Genomic DNA, 13,043 nt, shown 5'->3' on the forward strand with positions numbered 1-13,043 from the left:
TTTTATGAACGTCTGAGGAGTCTAAAGAGTATCTAAGGTCTAGCTTCTAGGTTTTCCAGGTTCTTCAAGTTGTCCATTCGTCCAAACAAATTTTAGAAATTTTCATTTTAGGACGAGCCAAAATTTTGCTACATTTTTCTCAAAAACCTGTAATTTTTGTACATTTACTGATCAAACAATGAAATTTGGGAGCGTTACTGCTCTTAAGTTGTTTTTCAACTGTGCCAAAATAGAAAATGATACAACATACAATAGAAATTAAAAAAAATATATTCTTCCAAAGATGTAAACATTTTTCAAAATTTTATTTTTTGGCTTGTCATTTCCATGATTTTAAAGCTACAGGCATAAAATTTGGAGAGTGCGCCTAAGAACATATGTATTTATACATAGAAAACGAAAAATTTTAGAAATTTTAGTTTTTAAAAGAAAGCAGAATTTCTCAAAATTTTGATTGTAAAGTATGCAATTTTTCGTGCCATCGAAATGAAATTTGGGGAGGTTGCAACTATTGGCTTATATTTCAACTGTGCCAAAGTGCATAATTATACAGCGAAAAAGCCAAATTTTAGAAACTTTTATTATCAGGACGCGCCAAAATTTTGCAACATTTTTATCACAATCTGTAATTTTGGTACTATTGACAATAAAACCATGAAATTTGGAGACGTTACTACTTTTAAGTTGCTTTTCAATTGTGCCAATGTAGAAAATTATAAAACAAAAAATTTTTAATATATTTTTTTTTATTCTTACAAAGATGAAAATTATTTGAAAATTTATTCATCGGCCTGTCATTTTTGTAATTTTAAAGTTACAATACCGAAATTTAAAAAGACTGTTACTCTTGATTTGTTTTTCAATTGTGTCAAAGGACAAATGAATACATAAAAAAACTATAAAAGTTACAAATTTTTATTTTTAAGAGGATGCAAAAATTCTCAAAGTTTTCATAATCAAGCATGCCATTGTCGTAATTTTAATGCTAGACAAATGAAATTTTGGGAGGTGTTTATTTTTGACTCATTTTTTAACTGTGCCAAAGTGCTAAATTGAAGTATAAAAATAGACAAATTTTAGGAATTTTATTTTTGAGGATAAATCGAAATTTTCTATAAAAATCTGTAATTTTGGTTGCTTTAATGTGGAAACAATGAAATTAAAGAATATTATTTCACTTTAATTGTTTTTCAAGTGGGCCAAAGCAAAAAATTATAGAATAGAAAAACAAAATAAAAAAAAAATTCTTGCAAAAACGTACAAATTTTCAAAATACAATTCTTTATTCTGGTAATTTGGTAATTTTCAAGCTATTAGCTCAAACTTTAGAACGGTTGCAGTGCACAAATATTGAACAGAAAAGACAAATTTTAGTAATTTTTATTTTGAGAACGCACCAAAATTTTGCAACATTTTTTATCACAATCTGTAATTTTGGTACCTACTATTGACAATAAAACTGTGAAATTTGGAGACGTTACTACTTTTAAGTTGTTTTTCAATTATGCCAATGTAGAAAATTATAAAACAAAAAATTTAAATATTTGTTTTTATTCAACTTCAACAAAATTTTATTCATCGGCCTATCATTTTTGTAATTTTAAAGTTACAGGATTGAAATTTGAAAAGACTATTACTTTTGATTTGTTTTTCAATTGTGTCAAAAGACAAATGAATACATAAAAAAAACCATAAAATTTACAAATTTTTATTTTTAAGAGGACGCAAAAATTCTCAAAATTTTCAATGTCAAGCAAGCTATTGTCGTAATTTTAATGCTATAAAAATAAAATTTTTGGAGGTGTTTTTCAACTGTGCCAAAGTGCTAAATTAAATAATAAAAAAGACAAATTTTCTTTTTGAGGAGGAATCAAAATCTTACTTTTTCTATAAAAATTAGTAATTTTAATTCTTTAAATGTGGAAACAATAAAATTGGAGAATGTTATTACTTTTTTTCAAGTGTAGTAAAGCAAAAAATTATAGAACAAACATAAACAAATTTAAAAAATATATATTCTTGCAAAAATGTAAACATTTTCAAAATAGAATTTCTCATCCTGTCAATTTCGCAATTTTCAAACTTTGGAGAACTTCAAATTTTTGACTAATTTTTTAACTGTCACAGTGCACAGTTATATGTAGAGCAAAAAAGCCAATTTTTAGAAATATTTATGTTAATTTCAGTAATAATAAACATAAACTTTATTGATTATCGATTTTCATTAGGTCACATGAAATTAAATTACCCGAACCATTCTTCACAAATTAAATAGAACTCACGTTAATAACATTATCGCAATATAATTTCAATCAAAACCACACTTTAAAACCATGCCTAATCCCAACCAAACCGTTTCTTTACTAATTAAAATAATAACGATATCTCGTTATCTAAATATACTTTCAATTCGATATAACAAGAAAACAAAAAAAATTGAGCACCACACCACTTGGAATAATCTACGACTCACGTTTTGCTTTCTGGGACTTTCTTTTCAATGTTACGGTTTTTACTACACTCTTGTTTATAGCTACACCAATAGAGTTTTTATTATTACCGCCAGTGCTGCTATTTACGTCTCTTTCATTACCGTATTGCTGATGACGATATTTATAACAAATAAGAAATATGAACACGAAATAGTAGCAACAGTCAATACATTATTTAATATGACGCAGCAAAGATGTGAAGCTTTTTCATGGGATAAAATGTGTCTGTTTGTGGTGGCCTCAGAGACACTTTTTATAACACTTTCCAGGACTTTCTTCACAATAAATCGTTTGGATTTAAGTGAAAATGCAGTAACAATAACCACCAGAATTTTATTCGCAGTACTGTACATATATTTTAAAATTGTGGTAAATGTAACTGAGGCAAGATGTCTCTTTACTTTTTCGCTAATTTCCCAAAATTTCCACACTTTGGATCAGATTTTCCTCCACCAACATTCTACTAAATTGAAATGGATCATGATAAGACATCATCAGTTGTGTGAAACTACAAGAGAAGCTAATCGGTGTTTTTCCATGACACTTCTTTTTCTCTTCGGCCACTATTTTGTTAACATGGTTGTAGGACTGTTGTCTTCGTATTACAGTCTTTTACAGTGGGAAAAACTTTTTACGACTGATGAGTTCCTGGCGTGTGCTATTGGAGTAACTAAATTATTTTTAATGATTGGGGCTCTGCGGGATTGTGGTTCAAAGGTACTTTTTTGTTGATTTATTACAGTCGATTTGTAGCGTATTTTAGGCAAAAATAATAAAATCCAATTTCTGTAAAGTGGTGTGTAGAACCCGAGACGTACCGTTACGCAAAGAGGTACCGAATTTTTGCTTTAAAATGATTTTTTGAATTAATAAAACTTGTAGTTGAACGCATTTGGATTGCAGTTATTCCATGAAACTGTAGACATTACAGCCGCGGGTTTCTTTACTGTGGATTCGACGCTTGCTTTTACGGTGAGAGTGGTAAAGTTGACTTCTGAAGAATCTCTTTTTAGATGATTTCAGCTGCGAGTACTTATGTTGTTATAATTCTGCAGTTTTTGTTGTACGATCAACAGTTTACGAAGATCCAACTTTGGAATTGAAGGATTTTAGTTAATTGGAGTTTGTAGTTATAATAAATAACATTCTATTCCAGTTCTTATCTTTGGAAGAAACTTAAAGAATCTAAATCGGTCTATAAAAAAATTTGAAAAAAGGCAATATTAAAATCTAATTGAGATAAAATAATAACATGGGGTATTCCTCACCAAATCGACCACTTTTGACCCCCGACTCTTTTCGATTTGGCTGAAAGTTTTTACCCAATTCAAAAAAAGTCATAAATTTTTCCAAAAACTGTTTTTTTTTATTGTCAAATAGCTATAACTTTTTCAAAACTAACTTATTGAGACGTTTTTCTTCAAAATTGTTGTTTTGAAATGTATTTTTCAGAAAAAAAATACAAAAAAAATTAAAATGATAAATTAAATAAAATGTTTGTCATTTTTGAGAAAAGCCCTTACTTTTTCGAAGTTCCTAATTTTTATTTTTTATTTTATTTTCTCAAAAAAACTTCAATTACTTCTGCGATTATTCCCGCATATCCGAGAATGGGCCGATTTTTTTTCTATTTTTTTTATTTAATTAGAGCACACAAATATAGAAAATTTGATTTACGGGGCGAGCCAAGATTTTGCTACACTTTCTACTAAAATCTGTGTTTTTAACTTTACTAATAAAACTATAAAATTGGGGGGCGTTACTACTCTTGAGTTGTTTATCAACTGTGCTAAAGTAGAAAATTAGAGAACTAACAATACTAATTAAAAAAAATAATGTGTGAGACAAGACAAGAGTAATAATCTCTCCAATTTTAACAATACTAATTAAAAAAAATAATTCTTCTAAAGATGTAAACATTTTTAAAAATTTTGTTTTGGCACTTTCGTAAATTTAAAGCTACGGGTATAAAAATTGGAGAGATTATTACTCTTGACTTGTTTCACAAGAGTGCCAAAGGGCATATTTATACATAGGAAACAAAAAGTTTTATAAATTTTTGTTTTTAAGAGGTTGCAAAATTTCTGAAATTTTTAATTGTGTACATGTCATTTTTGTAATATTAATGTTATCAAGATGAAATTTGGAGAGGTTGCTGTGCCAAAATAGACTATTAAGAAAAAAAATAGAAATAGTTTAAAAAAATATATTCTAACAAAAAACATAAAATTTTCTATAATTTTTATTCTTTAGTATGTCATTCTCGTAATTTTAAAGCTAAAAACATGAAATTTAGGGAGGTTGTTACCTTTGACTTGTTTTTTAATTGTCCCAAAGGACAACTTTCTACATAAAAATCTTCAAATTTTGTACATTTTTATTTTTAAGAACACGCAGAAATTCACAAAATTTTGATTGTAAGACATGCCATTGTCGTAATGCTAATGCTATCGAGATGAAATTTGGAAATGTTACTATTATTGCTTCATTTTTCATTTGTGCCAAAGTGCACAATTGTAGAGACAACAAAGCAGATTTTAGAAATTTCTTCTTTGAAAAATAGCCAATATTTTGCAACATTTTACAATAAAACCTGTAAATTTCGTACTTTTAATGCTAAAGCAATAAATTTTGGGGACGTTGCTACTCTTCAGTCGTTTCTTAATTGTGCCAAAGTAGAAAATTGTAGAACAAAAACTACAAATTTTGCATTTTTTATTGTTGAAAAGATAAAAACAAATCAAAATTTTTATTCTTTTATCTGCCATTTTTATAATTTTAGAGCTACAAACATGAAATTTGAGCAAGTTGTTATTCTTAGCCTATTTTTTAAATGTGCCAAAGTACATAATTAGAGAGCAAAAAGACAAATTTTTGTTTTGAAGACGCACCAAAATCTTGCGATATTTTTTTTTAATCTGTAATTTTAGTACTGTTGCTCCTAAAATAATGAAATTTGGGGACATTAATACTCTTAAGTTGTGTTGCAACTGCACAAAAGTGGAAAACTATCGAACAAACAATAGAAATTAAAAAATATATATATATTTTTGCAAAAATGTCAACATTTTCAAAATTATTATACTTTGGCCTGTCATTTTTGTAATTTTAAAACTACACACCACTTCTTACTTGTTTTTCAATTGTATTTAAAAACAAATTTATACATAGAAAACGAGAAGTTTTTGAAACATTTGTTTTTAGAAGCATACAAAATTTTTCAAAATTTTTCAAAATTTTGTTTGTAAAACATACCATTTTCGTAATTTTAATGCTATTGAAATAAAATTTAAGAAAGTTAGCGTGTTTTTCAACTGTGCCAAAGTGCACAACAATAGAGCAAAAAAGACATATTTTCGAAATTTTTATTTTGAGAACGAACTAATTTTTTTTTAACAGTTTTTATTCAAACCTGTAATTTTGGTGCTTTTAATGCTAAAACAACAAAATTTAGGGGAATTACTACTCTCATTTTGTTTTTTCACTGTCTCAAAGTCGAATAATATAAAACAAAAAATACAAATTTAAAGAATTTTATTTTATTCTTCCAAATGTAAAAATTTTCAATATTTGTATTCTTTGTCTCTTTATTTTTATAATTTTAAATCCATTGACATAAAATTTGGTTCTTTTTGATTTGTTTTTAAAACTAGCCAAAGAACGAATTTGTAGATAAAAAACGTTTTGCCCCGGCGCCTCCACCATTTTTATTGGAACTTATTTAAACCATTCTTGTTTAGAATATGTTTTGTGGAATGTATTTTAACAGCTTTTAGACTATTATTTGGAAAATACTTTTTAGAATTTTTAGATACTCTTTAGACTCCTCAGGCACGTTTACAGACAAATTATGGATTTTCTAATTTGAACGAAAAGAATATTCGAAAAATTGTGCACATTTGCAGAATACTGTTTATAACATTTTCTAGGCAATTTTAGGGCAAGATATATGTTAAAATTTTGGGACAATATTTAACAAGGAGTCCACATTCTTCAAGTTCTTTAATTCTTTAAAGAAGTTTGTAAAATTTTGGACATGATGCTGTTTAGATTACAACTTAAATTAAAAAAAAAGACAGAAAAAAAACCTTAAAGATTTATTTCTAGATCAAACATAAAACTTAAGAAATGTCCTTCCAGATTATTAAGTAAAATCTTTCAATTCCAAAGACGTACATTCTTTACGAAATGTTGATCATAAATCAAAAACTGCAGAACTATAACAACATAAGTACTCGCAGCTGAAATCATCTGAAAAAAAATTCTTCAAAAAGCAACTTTACCACTCTCACCGTAAAAACAAGCGTCGAATCCACCAGAAAAAAACCCGCCGCTGTAACATCCACAGTTTCATGAAATAATTGCAATCCATAAGCGTTCAACTACAAGTTTTGATGATTGAAAAAGTCATTTTAAAACAAAAATTTTGTACCTCTTTGCGTAATTGTACGTCTCTGATTCCACACACCACTTTACAGAAATTGGATTTGATTAGTTTCGCCTAAAATTCGGTACAAATCGACAGTTATGAATGAACGACAAAAAAGTACCTTAGAACCACAATCCTGCAGAGCCCCAATCATTAAAAAGAGTTTAATTACTGTGATGATACACGCCAGAGCCTCAGTAGTCGAAAAAAGTTTTTCCCATCGTAAAAAACTATAAAATAAAGATAAGATTCCCGCAACTATGGCGACAAAATAGTGAGCGAAGAGAAAAAGAAGTATCGTGGAAACACTTCGATTAGCTTTTCTTGCAGTTTCACACAACTGGTAATGTCTTATCATAATCCATCTTAATCTGGAAGAATGTTCGTGGAGGAAAATCTGATCCAAAGTGTGGAAATGTTGGGAAATTAGCGAAAAAGTAACGACACATCTTCCTTCAGTTAAACTTATCATAACATTAAAATATACATAAACTACAGCGAGCAGAATTTTAATGGCTATCATTACCGCACTTTCCGTTAAATCAAATTCGGTGATTGTGCCTAGAGTCTTAAAGACTGTTTTAAAGATTGCCTCTGAAACCACGACAAGAAGACATATTATGTCCCACGAAGAAACTCCAGATTTTGGTTCCAAATCGAGTAATTTATTCATTGTTGCTACAATTTCGTGCTCATATTTCTTATTTGTTATAAAAATTGCCATCATTAGTGCTATCACAAAACAGAAGTAGATACAAGTACTAGCTGTAACTATAAAAACTCGATTGGTGTAAATATATCTAACACCATAAATAAATGCGGAGAATTGGAATAACAGTGTTAGAAAGCAAAACGTGAGTCGTAGATTATTGCAACTGGTGTGGTGCTCAATTCTTTTTGTCTTCATGTTATAATAAATTGGAAGAAGATTTGAATATCGAGATAAAGTAATTATTTTCATTAGTAAAGAGACGGTTTTGTTATCATTGGTCATTCTTTTGAAAAATCGGCGGAGGAGTAAGTAGACTTGTCTCTGGAATTTTACTAAAGACAGTTCCATTTAATTTGTTATTATGGACGGTTCTAGTCATTTAATTTCAGTTAAATTAATAAATATAGACAATAATAATCAATGAAATTTAATAATAGGCCAGCAAACAAGTTAATTTGAAAGCTATCAAACTTTTCCAGGGATGGACTTCCCCACAACTTCAGAGAATTTTAACAAACGTAAAAAAATAATCAAAAAAATCTGCATTTTTAATAGATCCTCTACAGTAAAAATATAGATCAAAATGATGACAAAAAAAACGGAAATAAATCAAGAAGAACCAAAAAGAACATAACTACTTAAAAGTTATAAAAATTGACCCTTTTAAGAACCCAATTTATTTCAAACAAATTACACTTTTGAAAATGTTGTTTTTAAAACCAGTAATTAAGTGAAAGTTAAACAAGTAGAAACAAGAACGAACGTAAACGTTTTTTGTTCGAACGGTTTTTGCAGTCTTTGGGAAACAGCGTTTAAATTCTGTTCCATGAGCGTCAAATAACGGGTAACCAGGGGGGTTTTGCCCCATTCAAATTTTATTTTGCAGAATTATTATCTACAGCGGTCTCTGATATTGTAGTTAAAATCTCTGCACTTTATTCGGGTTCACCCTGTATACCTATAAAAAAGGCCACACTAATTGGAGATTTGGAGAGTTTTTAATTCAGAGAAACGTTAGGCGCGTTTGATTGTGCATTTTTTGACTCGTTTCTATGAACAAAAGCAGTTTACTATACAGAGTGTTTATGCTTAGTAATAATCGGGTTTTAAAGGACGTTAGATACATTTAAACTTTTTTTTCATTCAAATGTTTATCTAGGATCTGCGTTTAACTGTTGGATTTAATGAACAAACTTTGAACATGGCTCTCAGAATTTTGAAAATTTGTTATTTAGACGGAAACATTTTTTTTAAATTAGTCGCCCAATATTAATCTTGCAATTTTAAATTTATTTCAAGACTCAACTTTATAATCGCGAGAATGGGTAAGATTCATTTGACTGAAGTGTTACTAGAAATTTTGTTCTTTTTTTGGTTGGATTTTTCGTGAAAATTTCCATAGTGGTCTCACGCCATCGTGCTGGAATTCTTTTAGGTCTTACGTATTAATTTCTTTCTGCAATTATGTAGTTAGTTGAAGGGCAGACAAGCGTTACCGAACCACCGACAACAATTAGGTTTTTTTTGATAGAAAAAGAGTTGAATAAGAACACTGATAAATTCGCGAATGTTCTGGTCGATTTCAAGTCCAATTAAACAAAAGAAAGATCACACTAATAAACCTGTATTGAAATTTGCTTTTCGCTGAAAATCCTGGTAAGGCTCAAAACCACTTGCGTCCCAGCGAAAATTAAATGTTTAAATTTTGTTGCATAGTGAAATCAACGCTTCATTATTAATTTTTTACGCGTGTTTGGAGTTTCGTTTAAAATCGACGTGCTTTAAAAATTGTTTAATGTGTTATTATTAAATCTGATTATTGGAATGCAGGCTAAACACAACAAGTTTTTATTGCAAGGAAACAGTTTTAACAAAAATTGTGTCGTATTTTTCGGTAAATTTCTGATTGATTAGTTTCAATATTTCCGACTTCTGAAGACGGGAGGCGAAGTAATAACGAATTGTCATCTTTAAAATATAGCAATTCTCCGTACGTTTTAGTCTTGTTTTTTTAACACAGAATACGTAATTGATTGGAGCTGCATTGTTCCTAATTAGTGAAAAGGAAGGTCAGTTACAAATAGATTCGGAGTGATTTGTTTTCAAAAAAAAGAGTTAAATAATCGTTATCTAATAACGCTTGTAGAGCCATCATTTATTTAGTTGGGCTCTGAATTTTAAGTGAGAAAGACGTGCTACGGACTTTATTAATTAATTTTAGTGTGTTTTACTGATTTCCAGGACTTAAATGTAGGACTTGTAGGTGGTTTAAAAGTAAGCGTGTATTGTTTGTACGTAAATATTCGATCCTTTTAATTAATACGTATTTATTTGTTGCAGATGTCAAAATAACTTCGGAATTTTGACTCGAAATCGTGGAACATCTTGAAAAATGTAAGACGAAGGATTAGGTAAGACAGTTTAGTTGCATCTTTCTAGTTCACTGTTCTTGTTGCATTTTTGCATCATTTCTCTATTTACTAATTTTATCTTTTTTATACTTTTGCTTAGTCTCATGTCTATTGAAATGAAATTCCTCCTTTCTATGACGTTTCTGCGTTTTGCCCTTTTACCGCCTGAGTTTCTATTTTCTCCTATATCTTTTTTATACTTTTTCTTATTCTCATGTCTAATGAAATGAAATTCCTCCTTTCTATGACGTTTCTGCGTTTTGCCCTTTTACCAACTGAGCTTCTATTTCCTCCTTTATCTTTTTTATACTTTTTCTTAGTCTCGTGTCTAATGGAATGAAATTCCTCCTTTCTATGACGTTTCTGCGTGTTGCCCTTTTACCACTTGAGTTTCTATGTTCTCCTTTATCTTTTTTATACTTTTTCTTAATCTCATATCTAATGAAATGAAATTCCTCCTTTCTATGACGTTTTTGCGTTTTGCCCTTTTACCAACTGAGCTTCTATTTCCTCCTTTATCTTTTTTATACTTTTTCTTAGTCTCATGTCTAATGAAATGAAATTCCTCATTTCTATGACGTTTCTGCGTTTTGCCCTTTTACCGCCTGAGTTTCTATTTTCTCCTTTATCTTTTTTATACTTTTTCTTAGTCTCATGTCTAATGAAATGAAATTCTTCCTTTCTATGACGTTTCTGCGCCTTGCCCTTTTACCACCTGAACTTCTATTTCCTCTCTTTCTTAATACTAGAAAACTGTGTCCAGTTCTTTTATACCAGCACAACCAAGGGGAAACAAGTAGGTAGACAAAATTGGGGAATTAGATTCACACACATTTTGCGTGAGTTTATGGAAACATCCATGTATGTTCTGTATTCTGCACATAATTTAACATCACTACACTTGCTGCCACCTACCCTGTACACTTAAGCATACCAACACTAGGAAGGGGACCCACGTTCATCCACGTAGGCACACACATTTAGGAAATTAGGTACCTTTTGCGTGCGTCTATGGAAACATCCATGCATGTTCTGTAGCCGACACATTAGTTTGTCAAGTTACGGCATTTACGGAGTCTTCTAAAGGTGTTCCGTTTGTATGAGCTAATGATGCGACGGTGTCAATCCGATACCGACCAGCAGACGTCGGGTACGAATGACTTCATTTGCAGCTCTACACTCTCAGAGCGCATTTAGTTGAAGCTGTATCTGCATATCTCCACGATTTGACTTTAGGGGGGTGGATGAACCTTAAGGCGGGGGGACTTAGCTAGAAAGCCGAAGTAGAATGCCGGTCGCATCACATGCTAACCTAGAAACAGGGCCAATGTTAGTCATTCAATACCCCAGGCTCGGATTGTGTTATACCATAATGGTTGGAACGGAACTATTGAGGTATTTTGCTTTCATTTCTCCAACACTGGTTGGATAGTATTCATTAGGCACCACCGAAAAACTGGCCTCGACTGGACAATTGGTAGCCGACAGACCTTAGTATGTGGGCGCGCGAAGAACGAACATCATGTTGAGGGGGACGAGGACAATGTTGAGATGGGAAACGGGAGCTAGCTGTCGTTTGAAAGCACAACTGCCCTTCGAATCAAAATTTACCATAGCGTTCAGAATAAGTTTAGAATCATTTAATGTAATTTATTTTTCAAGACAATTAACTAGGAGTTGGTTTGAAAGTAAATGTCCGGTTAGTTTTGCTAGAAGGGTGGACACACTTTACGGGACACCTTGGTCAAGATGCTTACTCACGGGATAAACTTTTGTTTCGTTAAACATGGTGGACTTCCGGGAGCTGAGTTCATTTTGAATCCACCAAGATCCCCTACGGTGTCTGTGTTCGCGAAAAAGGGGTGTATTTTGAGACCAACAATGGGGGGAGAAACACCCGAATTTCATTCATTTTTTCTTGCAACTTTACACTTTTCAACTCCAACTTTGATGAGTCACTCTGCCCAACCACCCATTCATTCCCCATCTGAGCACTTTTTTTATTAAATTTTCCTCCATTAAACCATTTTACGACGTTTCTAATTTTGTCATTTTATCTATTTCAATGTTCTCCTTTTTTCTTATTAAAAAATAGGGGGAAAGTCACCCGAATTTCATTCTTTTTTCTTGCCACTTTACACTTTTCAACTCCAACTGGTGTCCTATTTGTTCAATCTTTGATGAGTCACTTTGGCCAACCCCCATTCATCTGAACACTATTTTTATTAAAATTTCCTCCATTCCACCATTTTACGACGTTTCTAATTTTGTCATTTTATCTATTAATGTTCTCTTTTCTTCTTAATATTTCTCCTATTTTAATTTCACTATTAATTTCGAGTGCCGACATTTTTAGTGCGGGAGATAGTTCAGTTCAGTTTCTGTAGCGTCTTAAAAATAAAATTAAAATCGTTTTTAAAACAAAGTGAGTGAGTGAGTGAGTGAGTGGTTCCTGATTCCTGATTCCTGATTCCTAGAGGGGGATGCAGTGGTAGAAGCCTGTCGATGCAGCTTCGGGATCAGGATTAAAGGGTAAGTTAACTGCTAACTTTAAAATGTCGGTTCAAATTTCTAATAAAATTTTTCTTGCAGTAAGTCCGTGTACGAAGACGATGGCAACGTTGGATCCAACAAGGTAGGATTTTTTCCTCCTGGGTGACGGGATTTGAACGACGATGGACCTCGCGATGCCATGTTTCTCCTTCAGAGTTTGCATTTTTTCGCGGAGCTAAATTTAGCTAAATGAATATAATAAACTCTTCGTAAATTCGGAACTTCCGCGATCGCGTCGCGTCACCTCCTAGCAAGAACCGTCGAAACCGCGTCTTCCGCGAGGGTCAAAGTTAAAATCGAGTTTCGCAACACAGTGCCGAAGTAATTTTCAGTGCGCGAGATAATTTAGTCTCTTAAAAGTAATATTACAATCGTTTTTGAAGCGAAGTGAGTGAGTGGTTCCTGGTTCCCGGTTCCTAGAGGGGGATGCAGTGGCAGGAGCGCGA

Source organism: Gnatocerus cornutus, chromosome 4, assembly GCF_029298725.1.
Source record: "Gnatocerus cornutus isolate USDA-ARS CGAHR chromosome 4, icGnaCorn1.1, whole genome shotgun sequence".
Taxonomy (NCBI): domain Eukaryota; kingdom Metazoa; phylum Arthropoda; class Insecta; order Coleoptera; family Tenebrionidae; genus Gnatocerus; species Gnatocerus cornutus.